Source organism: Pinus tabuliformis, chromosome 6, assembly GCF_031772625.1.
Source record: "Pinus tabuliformis cultivar Carrire ecotype Pingquan chromosome 6, CPIR1, whole genome shotgun sequence".
Classification (NCBI taxonomy): Eukaryota; Viridiplantae; Streptophyta; class Pinopsida; order Pinales; family Pinaceae; genus Pinus; species Pinus tabuliformis.
The window spans coordinates 630,002,654-630,014,035 of NC_142292.1; positions in this window are offsets into that span (position 1 = coordinate 630,002,654).

The window sequence follows — 11,382 nt, forward strand, 5'->3', positions numbered from 1 at the left end:
TAAGGAGTGCTGAACCACCCTTATGTGTAAACAAATAAGAAAAAGTGCTTTGCAAAAAGAGAAAAAGAAAAAGAAAAAATGATGATGAGTATGGATTATTAATTGTCAAATGCAAGATAGGGGGTCTCATCAAGAGCCAGCCTACCATGATCATCAGGTTGGAAGCGAAGTGGCATTCCTAGTATGGCCACCACACCAGGGATATGGTTCAAATGGTACACTAAATAAACATACCTTGGAATAGGGGGTCTCATCACGAGCCGACCTAGCCACGTTTCGCACCTTCCTTGTGAGTGGCATTATGGCTAACTGGTTACCAAGCCAGCATAATGGCCTGCGTTTTGACAAAATACTTTTTATAGACACAAAGGATCATGGTTCCGGGGGTGAAATAAACAACTCTGCCAAGGTTATGAACACCTGTCGGTAGCAGAGCTCTGTTAATGGTATCGAAGTCAGAATAGTTACACCAATGGGGATGATATTAATACCTCTTTGTCTCTTCTATCCTATGAATAATTCATATTTTATTTCCCGATGAACATATCACACGAACACTCATTACTACCAATCATGGAAGAGGAACTGACAATGACCTCTGGGGATTTCGTACGAGTGATAGACGTCCCATCCCCCAGCCTCGCATCATATTACGCAGGCTCTCATGTAAAACACGATCCACCTTTTTTCCTCAATTTCGGTATTTCGTTGTCTATATAAAACATGGCGTAATTTTAAAAGCTGTTCCTTTATGAATGGTTACACCATGGCTGCTGCTCCTCTATTTGACGGCTGGGGTAGCCTATCACGATTCACACCGTGGGGGGGAAGGTAACCTCATTACTCCATGAGTTACGTGTCAGCACATCATTCGGGGTAGATAGTGTACGAAAGTATGGCATGGTTTAACGGTATGATAATTCTATTTTACGCAAAGTTGCCATTCACAATCCATGTTTGTTGCATACTCCGTTTTTTTCCGCGGCGATCACCTTCTCTGCGTCTCAAAACAGCACAGGCAGTTGCTGTTCCATTGAAAATCCTTAGTAGAACCATGGGAGGAAAGGCAGTCCGAAGCGAACCTCAGGAATTGACAGTCTCTACTGCTGCCCGGGAGATCCTGGAAAAGGCTGGATGGCTTAATTATTTCAGTCGCCTACAAGAATCAAACGAGACAGTGGCATTGGAATTTCTGCAAAATTTGCAGGAGGACTAATCCATAGTAAGAGAAAGGAGGATAGCACTCACGGACGATGTAATTGCAGAAGTCTCGGGACTACCAGCCACCGGACCTGTATGGACGCTGAGGAAAGAAAGACTGCAGAAGATTATGGAGATTTTTCAGGATGAAGGCCAAAGCTTGACAGTGAAGGGGAAAGGAGTTCTAACAGCAACATTAGGAGAACCCTGGACCGAACTAGCAAGGATAGTACAGAGCTACATTACTTGCGAAGGAAGGAAGGATGTGGTAAGACCACGCCATCTTAAACTCTTAGCTGTTTTGAAAGAAAAATGTTCTGTAAATATGCCTGCACTTTTAAATTCACTATCGCATGATGCGGCCCGAAGCCTGAAAACGACACAGCATGTAGAAGCAGTGGTTAGCCACCATGGATTGATTCAATTGATCGTGAGCCATAGTCTCACTCAACAACAGAGTAGCTGGGAGGAGCTCGTTGCATTGGTTGAGTGGAGACTGGCTGCAACATCCCCAAAACCTAAAACTTCCTCCAGCACACCAGAACGATCAGAAAAATGCAGATAAGTGGCAGCAGGAAAACGTGTTGCTCCAAAACGTAAGCATTCTTCAAGTACACCGGAGCGACCAGAAAAATGCAAAGAAGTGATAGCAGAAAAACCCATTGCTTGTACACCTGAACAACCCGAGAAACCAAGAAAATCAGTTCGGTTAGCTCGAATACGTGGGAGGATGGAAAAGATTCGAGAAAGCACCAGCCAACCAATTGAGATTATAGACGAACCTCCAGAACCAGAAGGAGGACCTTCTGAAGAAAATACTGGACAATCTGGGGGCGAGGCTGAGCAAACCAGAGAAGGAGGTGAAGAGAGAGAAGTGCACTCCGAAACAGAAGTAGAAGCTGAACACTCCAAGGCAGTCACTGAGCAGGACAATCGGGGGGAGCAAGTAGTACAACCAGAAAGCAGCCCGCTGCGAGACCCTGTGGGTGAAGAAGAATTGGCCGTAATCCTGGCCAGTTTGGGGGAATATGGTCAACCCTCTAGCCCAGTAGGTCCTCCCGATGGACCTCCAGAGGAAGACATACCTGAGGATTCACATGCAGAAAAGGAAGGAGAAGAAAACCCGCCCGTTCATGAGGAGGAAATAAGGGACACCAACCGGGAACAATCTATTCCCACGACACCAGAAGAAACTCTAGACAGAGTAGGAGTTGATTTAAGGGCTAGTCGTAAACCCTCTATTGAGGCGAGGGAAATCAAGAAATTAAGGACTAAACAACAGAGGCTGCTGAACACTATAGCCCGGCTCCGACATAAAATTCGGATTTTGAAAGCCAGTCTGAGGATACAAAGGACCACAAGGAAAAGAAAGAGGACCACTGCAGCAAAATCCCGTAGAACAAGAAGACGAAGGACTTATAGACACCATGTTGGTCGAAACCCGACTGAAAGACCTGCTGCTGTTCCAAATAACACGGAGGAACAAAATGTTGTTCCAAATTTCGCTGAGGAACAGACTGTTGTTCCAATTGTCGCTGAGGAACAGACTGTTGTTCCAATTGTTGCGAAAGAACAGACTGTTGTTCCAATTGACACTGAGGAACAAACTGTTGTTCCAATTGATAATGAAGAACATACTATCGTTCCAATTGGGGAAGAGGGACAGGATGACGTTCCATCAACAGAGGAACCACAACAACCTTTCATTCGTGTTAAGAAAGAAAATGAGAATAAGGAGATCCAAACAGAGGCACCGCCCTCAGGGGTGATCTGGGTTATGAACTCCAAATAGCATAACAAAAAGGTTCAGGTAAAAATCCCGGCCTTTACGGCCCTATGGAAAAAGGATCCAAAAACAAGAACCTTGCACAGAATGATGAAGCAAGCTCAGCAAGAAGTTAAACAGTTGAAGGAACAAACAGTCCCCCGGGAGAAATATGATGAATTGTAGCAGCAACATCGGGATATGAGTCAGTCTGAAAGCCAGGCCTTCGAAGGTTGGCAGAAGGAGCAAGAAAAGGTTGCAAAGGTAACTCGTCGATTAGATATTCTTGTTAAGCAGATGGACACTGTGTGTTCTTTGTATAATGACGTTCTGGCCTGTAGGGCCCCTGCTAAAAACTATGCTTTATTTTTTCTTGAACGATATTTACGATTAAAGATAAAAGCTGTCAGGGCAGGTGCCCCTATACAAATCAATATTGTTAATGATTTTATAGATTGTTGCAAGCATTATGGAGTTAAGGTTCAAAGATTATTATGTGAATTTTACTTGCATAACCCCGTGCCAGACTAGGAAACTGATTTAAATCCTGGCCCTTTTGTTGGGGACATACAATTGCAAGCCTTCATTTCCTTCGGGGTTAATCAGCTAAAATGGCTCAGGGCTTATAACATTTTTCAGAGGCAGGAAAATAGCCTAGACTTGTGGGTAAGAGCCGAGCCTAGAGACCCAGTACTGTTATGGAGAGCACATAGGAACCTTATGAGAACCCCGGGTGTTATGGAGACATTAGGACCCATGCACGAGGATTTAATCCGACAAAATCTAGAATATTTTCTGACTATTAAATACCTTGCCATCGATGCTGGAAAATTCCGATACCAGACTTCGAACCTAAACATCCAGCTCTGGGAACCGTTTAGATATGAAAATTTTGAGCTAGTTGCCAGCCGATTGAACCTTTATGGTGAACGTATTTTGCAAGCAGGGCCATCCTGGTTTGGCACCCTGCACCTGGATATCAGGCCTTGTATGAAATGCCTGAAGGTCAAAAAAATCAGTTCTTTGATGATCTAGTTGCTCATCACGGCTGTAGGCCTCCAAAAAAGGTTCCCTCTCCAACCTATTCTCTCACCGCCTTGCATGCCAATTATAATGTTTTCATGAGGGCATGAAACAGGGTAAGCAGGGGGGTGTGTGGAGCACTGGAAAGGTATGTTTTTTACGAACAATTTAGTGACTTTTCAGTAACAATTGTAACCCTTTCTGCATAATGAACTTAGAGAAATAAAGAATTTTCATAGAATGTGTGGGAATTAGCATGGAAAGTTTAATTGCTGATAATTGTTATTTTTCCATGCAGGAAAGGGTAGAAATGAAGGGCTGCCATTCGAAAGGAAAAGACAAAGAATAAATAACTGTTGTCCCTTTAGGAGGGAACCAAATGTGAACAAGATCGAACAGATCGAAGCAGAACGACCCTAGAAAGAAAGAAGGATTATCAATTCGGTGGAACACGGGAAGGAAAGTAAAGGATTAATGTCTTGGCGAATCCCTCAGGATCTTTGATCCTGAGGGATCGTTGTTTTGCTTATTTTGCTACCTAGATATCTCCGCCGTTACCTTTATAAAAAGGGACAGCAACGTTAAGCAAGAGGACTTTTTGTTCATATAGGTAATTGTGAATTTCAGACTCAACTTTGATCATCGACTCTCACTAAGACTGGTTTTGTTGTACATTTGTTGATGCATTAATACAAAAGACTTGGTGTTTATTTCATCTTTGTGTCTGGAGTAATCTAAGGTGGTGTACCGTTGGAAGCTAAGGTCCCGGCTCCGAAGGACACTTGCTTTTATATCATTATAATCTGGTTTATGTGTGGTTTGTTTATCTTTATGATTTGGTAATCTGACATGTTTTTCATATGCTATTCCATGCTCTGTTACAATTAATTCATTAATGGTTCCTCTTACGAGATTTATGTAGTGACTGTGTATTGTATTAATGAATCTTTTCAGAGTTGATTGCTTGATAACAACTTAAGTCAACTGTTTCTGTCACAGAGCCTTCATATTGAATACTGCTGTATAGGATTCATTTGAAATCTCAATTATTGGAATCCAGAAGTAATGTTATTCTATTTGGAAACATAGTCATACTCGCATTAACCGTCAGATTGCTATATTAAGAGTGTTATGTATATATGGTTGATGATTGCTGTTCCATAATTCATTCGTGAGTATTATTCCATAAAGTATAATCCATTGAAGTTGCTTTCAGGGAAAAGATTGTTATTTGATTGCAGGATGTGAGTGTAGTTCAATAGAGCAAGTTTAGTTCTGACTCGCGAGATTTAGTTTATTGGATTGTTGTTCCATTCATTGTTGTTCCATTTCAGATTTGTTGTTCCATTTCCTACTTGCTGTTCCATTTACTTTCTGATGTTCCATTTACTTGCATTTGTTGTTTTGGTGTGAGAGAAGGTCTAAGGCTGTCGTGAGCCTCAACAATCGCTGCCTAGCTCCCAGAACTTTGGTCCATGCTCTAATTCACTTTCCATCAGTTTCTAGAGGGATGGGTTATTGCTTTTGTACCCTTGACTGATAAACTGCCCTGTGTGATTCTTTTCTTTTAAAGTAATTTAGTCATAGGTTTAGTACCCATTTACTCTTGTATTTCCTAGACACTGTACTACTATGCATTACTCTGACGAATAGCCTCGGATTGAGTTACTCTTTGAAATAACAAAGCGTTCCCGGATTGACTTATTAATGTGGCATAACTAGAGGTGAAAGAGACCCTTGTTACAGCTCTACACCTCCTGGTCTGACAAAATCTTCTCATCAGTATTTTGCATTTACCTTTGTAAAATATGTGGTTGAAAAGGTCATGTGTAGGGTCCCATAGGTCTACTCATATTTTCTGCATCAATTTGCATGTCTACCAAAGTCCTAGATTTTCTTTTTCTCAACATTAGAGAAAAATCATCATCAAAAGACTCATAAAATCTAACCGTTGCCACAATGATTGGAAGTTTAGAATATTAAGGCATCTTATTGTAAATTTTATTAAACCTCTTGATGAAATATGACATAGGTTCTGTAGGACTCCATTTGAGGTCCTCTAACTTATTTAAATAATAAACATGATCCTTCTTTATTCCCCATTGATTTATGAGAACATTGGTTAGCGTTGCCCATGTATGAATAGAATTTGGTTGTAACTAGCTAAACCAAATCTTGCATTTCCTTCCAATGACTAAACAAATAGCCTCATATATACATCTTCATTTTCAATATTCATATTACCTGAAAAATCCAAAAAGACAGATAAATTATATTTTACATTTCGTCCTGTTTCCCCATTATAGCTACGCAATGTTTTCAATAACCTTCAGGAAAATCATTAATTTGATTTTTTGGTGGTAGCACTAACGCTGCATATATGCTTGCCACAATTGGTCCCACACTACCCGTAATTGGATGTGAACTTGGTGTTTTAAGAATTGTAGATTTCTTAGGGGATAATTTCTCTGAGATTATAGTATTTTTTTGAAAATTGAGGGTGAATGATTAACATTTCAACTTTAGGAACAATATGCCCTTGATCTTGAAATGATAAAGGACTTGTATAAATACTAAGCTCCTCCTCAGGTTGAGCAAAAGTATAAAGGTAGGTATGAATAAAAGGGGATATAAAATCTCCAAGTTTATGCCCATGTATTTGTGATTCAAGCTCTACTTACGTATAAAATGATTCTGAAAGGGACACAAGAAGTTGAAAGGACTCAGTTGATGGAATAGTAAGGAAATTTGTAGATTTAGTCCCTTAGAAAGAAATTCTATAACTTTAGTGGGTAAATAAGATAAATCAGAAGGTATTGGAATTTTTTCAAGTTGTTAGGCTATGAAACTAGCTCTGGAGGAATCAAAGAAACCTAAAGTCTTCGTCTAAGAGAAGCAATCCAAGCAAGCCATTTGGGATGTGATAATGTTGTCAGTAATTCAGGATGAGAATGACACCTCGTATGCCTATGTGAAGCTCGATTTTGGTTTATGAAGCCGCCAGGTGAAATTTTTTATTTTGTTATCCTCTTATTCACCATTAAGAGGAAAGTATAATAATTGTCCTAGGGAAACAAAATTCAGAAATTCAATCCTTGCTAACAACACTAGTTTGATGTTGTTTCTCTGAAGATAGTTCTTGGATAGATAATGATGCCAAAGCATCTAAATGATAATTTTATTTGAAATGGCTGAACAATGATTGAAAAGTTTTAGCCTATTATCCTCTTATTCAGCATTAAGAGGAATGTCTAATCGTTGTCCTAGGGAAACAAAATTCAAAAATTCAATCCCTAATAACAACACCAGTCTAATCTTGTTTATTTGAAGACAATTCTTGGATAGAGAACTATGCCAAAGCATTTAAATGAGAATTTTATTTGGAATGGATGATTAATGAATCAAACCATTTACATGTACATTATCCAGAAACTTCAAAGATTTCTGGAAGTGCTGATCTTAACCTTAAAACATACAAACCCTATAAATGCTTGTGATAGGCGAAACAAGGAAATATTTGATAACTAAATATCCTTCCCAAATACTTGAATTATCCAATATACCACAAGTGTATAGAAATATTTGTATAGTTAACAGATATATATATATATATATATATATATATATATATATATATATATATATATATATATATATATATATATATATATATATATATATATATATATCTATATATATATAGATATATATATATATATATATATATATATATATATATAGATATATATAGATATATATATATATATATATATATATATATATATATAAAAGAGATGGCAGAAGGCAACAATTTATTGATGCAAAGGTACTAGTTTAAACAAATTGTTCAATTACCTATTCCCAATATTAATAATAATGTTGTGGTGGGTTGTCAGGGAGGTCAACACTCAACCTAACCTTATGGAGTGCTTCTATGTTACCTCAAATATATGAAGCATGAAAAAAATGATTACATAGGAAAAGTCACATGAACAAAAATGATGCTAAAAATTGAAGCCATGAGCCTTTGATCATCTTCAAAATTTTGAAAATATAACAATGTTTCTTGGCCTTGTCAAAGTATCAATCCTTGTTACTTCGAATTACAAAGTATATATAGATTTTTTTAGAAATATCTAATCTGTAACACCCTCCTCCCACATCTACCTAGTTAAGAAGAAAATCAGGGTAAACATCTGACACGAAGTTGCTATAATATGATTTGACTCCCTATGTGTCAGTAAAGGAAATGGAATCGACAAAAACACACCATACAGATCCTCTGCATAAGAAAAAAACTCCCAGGATCCATCCCAACCACTTTGGTAACTAGCCCCTAGGTCCCACTGAGTTTCTAGACCATGAAACCCTTCAACGCTCACTTGATATGGAGAAGAATCTGTCCAAGAGGCTCCATACTCTCCCAAAATATGGTTATGTATGTGTCTGGGGAATTTTCTGCCCAGTGTTGTGCCTACGTCTCTGGGAATTGAGCCACTTATTTAGGCCCAAACCCTAGGTCAATACCCAGAACTAAATGACACTTTCAAAACTGAAATATAACAGTAAAACAATTATATAAATGCAATTACTTGACTGGACCCCTACTACGCATGACAAAAATTTCGTCAGACATGTCAAAAATATGTAATCTGCAAGTTTAAACAACAAGTCTTCGCATAGCAGTCTCATACTCATTTTAGAATCACTAAGAAGCATCTATGCCTTAACACACTAGCTACAGTTTCATCTATTAGTACATTGATATACTTTTCATTCATTTACAAGTAAAAACATGATGAGATACATGCATAGCCATTGTCATAATACATGTGCATAACCAACATAATAACAACAAAAATACTAAGGAAACAACAACCATATAATCCACCTATAAACTAATATAATACTCTTGAAATAACAAGGAGAAATAACCTCATATTAATGATGAAAAGGCCAACAAGTTGTGGTACTTACATGAACCACCCTATTGTAGACATTGTTGAGCCAAATCTATCTTCGGCCAATCACCCCCATGCCATATTCCAAGCATGAACGTGGGATCTCATAAAAAACATCAATAAAAACCATCAAGGGCTTCCAGAGGAAAAACCACCTCAACACATCAAATAGTGATTCCACATCACAGTCGGACATCACAAAACCATAAGCAGATTGGTCTCTACCCAAGCCCTCTAGGGCTCCAGAGAGTTTGTTCCAAGAAAGGCTTCAGGGACTAGTAACTTAACCCACAGTTGTCGCCATGCTTCTAGAGCATTTATCCAAATAGGGCTTCTAGAACTAGTAGCTCAACCCACCATGGGCTTCCAAAGAATTTATCCAACCAAGGTTTCCAGGACTAGTAACTCAACCCAAGTTGTTACAAGGCTTCTAGAGTGTTTGTCCAACCAAGCCTTCTGGGAACTAGTAACTCAACCCAAGCTAAAGGAAACATGAGAACCAACTAGAAAAACAAATAAATAAACCCACGACATCATGGATTTCCATGAAAAGGCAAGGCTAAGAAAATCCACTATCAATCCAGGTAATCCTCCATACAGTGATAGATCATGAACAATAAACCACATGCATACGCGATGCATGCCATAAACGGTGAGGGAAACATACATGAAACTCTGTATCTGCAAGAAAAATATGTTGTAGTTTTTGATCACGATGTCCTCTTGTACATTCCTACTCTTCCTTTTCATTCTTTCTCCAAAATTTCAAGTATGCCACACTCTCCAAGAGTTTTCTAAAAAAAAACTAAGTGTCCAAGAGTATGAGAGATAAATAATAGAGAGAGAGCTCTGAAACTGAATTGACAAAATTCTACACTAAAAAAAACTAAGAAAAATCTTTACAACTTATCCCTAGAAGCCTTTCCATCAATGAGGCCTCTATTTTCTTCAATTTCCATTATTTTCCTTCATTTTTCTCCTCACATGCAGCCTGTGATGTTTCACCTTCCTTTTCTCCTAATTTTCATTATTTTCATAAGTAAGTGTGCCAAAACTGCAATTTTGCCTTTGAAAAGCCTTATTCATTTCCTTTGCCAAAATCCTTAGCCATAATAGACCAAATGAACACCCACTAGGATTTCTTTCTGAACATTCATCACAGACTCTCCAGAAGAAGAGGAAGGTGTAGTGGATCTCGAAGCGGAGCTCATCATTGCCCTTGACGAACTAAAGAAACTCAGAAATAAAAACAAACAGTCAAAAAATAAGTTATTGATAGTTGAATAATATATCTAAAATTATGATATTTAATATTTTACGCATCAGAACGAGAAACTAGAAGAAGTTGTTAAATGCAAGGACATCTTAGTCCAATGTTAAAAGAATAGAAAAAGAATTGTAATAAGCTAGAGAGCGATAATGATAGCTTAAAACAAGAAATGACTAAGAAACAAGAGAATATGGTCCCAAAACTATATAAAGAGTAAAATTTTCTCTAAAAAATTAGCTAGAAGAAGCAAAAAGGAAAGATGAGGTTCTCATTGAAAAAATGGCTGAATGGGAAAAAAAATTTCATAGCTTAGAGGCAGAGATTGTATCTTTGAGGATAGATCTTGAAAAATATAAAGATAAGATGGATATGGACCTTAAGTTTGTTGAAAGGAAAGATAACTTAAAAAACATTCTCAACGAGGATAAGGAAAAGTGATTAGGAGCTCCCGACAATTCTTGAAAATGGTAGAGGGATTCGTAGCTGGGGCTAGGGTTTCGTAAAGGATTTCATTGTAGGGCTGTGACAGGGAAGGAGGCTACATGAAGAGTTATCCCTTGATACCTCATGCTCTTATGGGGATTATCATAAGGAGCTAGGTGGTTGTATGGGTTAGCTTGACATCTCCTCTGTCAGTTTCCACAACACTCCTGGTTTTGGTTGGGTGCGGTTCAAACAACCATTTTTATTTCTTGGAGTATTTGAGTTATTTATCTGTGGTGGTTTCAGCCAGTTTACTGGTGGTGGTCTTAGGGTTTCGCAAGTTTAAACAAGAGCCATCTACGATGGGGGTTTTGACCGAGTCTTTTCGGAACTTCCCCCGAATGCATAACTATTTTTTGTTTTATTTCATTTTATATGTATGGAAGAGGAATTAATTGATTATCATTCAGACAGCTTGCCCCCTTTGGACATCTATATGCAAGGTATTCCCATGGCAAGTTCTAGGCATAAACAAGAAACCCTTCCTTTACCAAAAGCGTAAGTTGTATTTCTCTCGTCATTAGTGGATGACATGGAGGTGACCTTGCGGGGTTTGGGTCTTTCTCAACTAGTAGTAGTGGTGGCGGAGGCACTATTACACTTAGGGGAAGGATCAAACTCGCATTTCCTTTCTATTCCATCACCTTTGTGCCTACAGACCTAGGAAATACATTAATAGA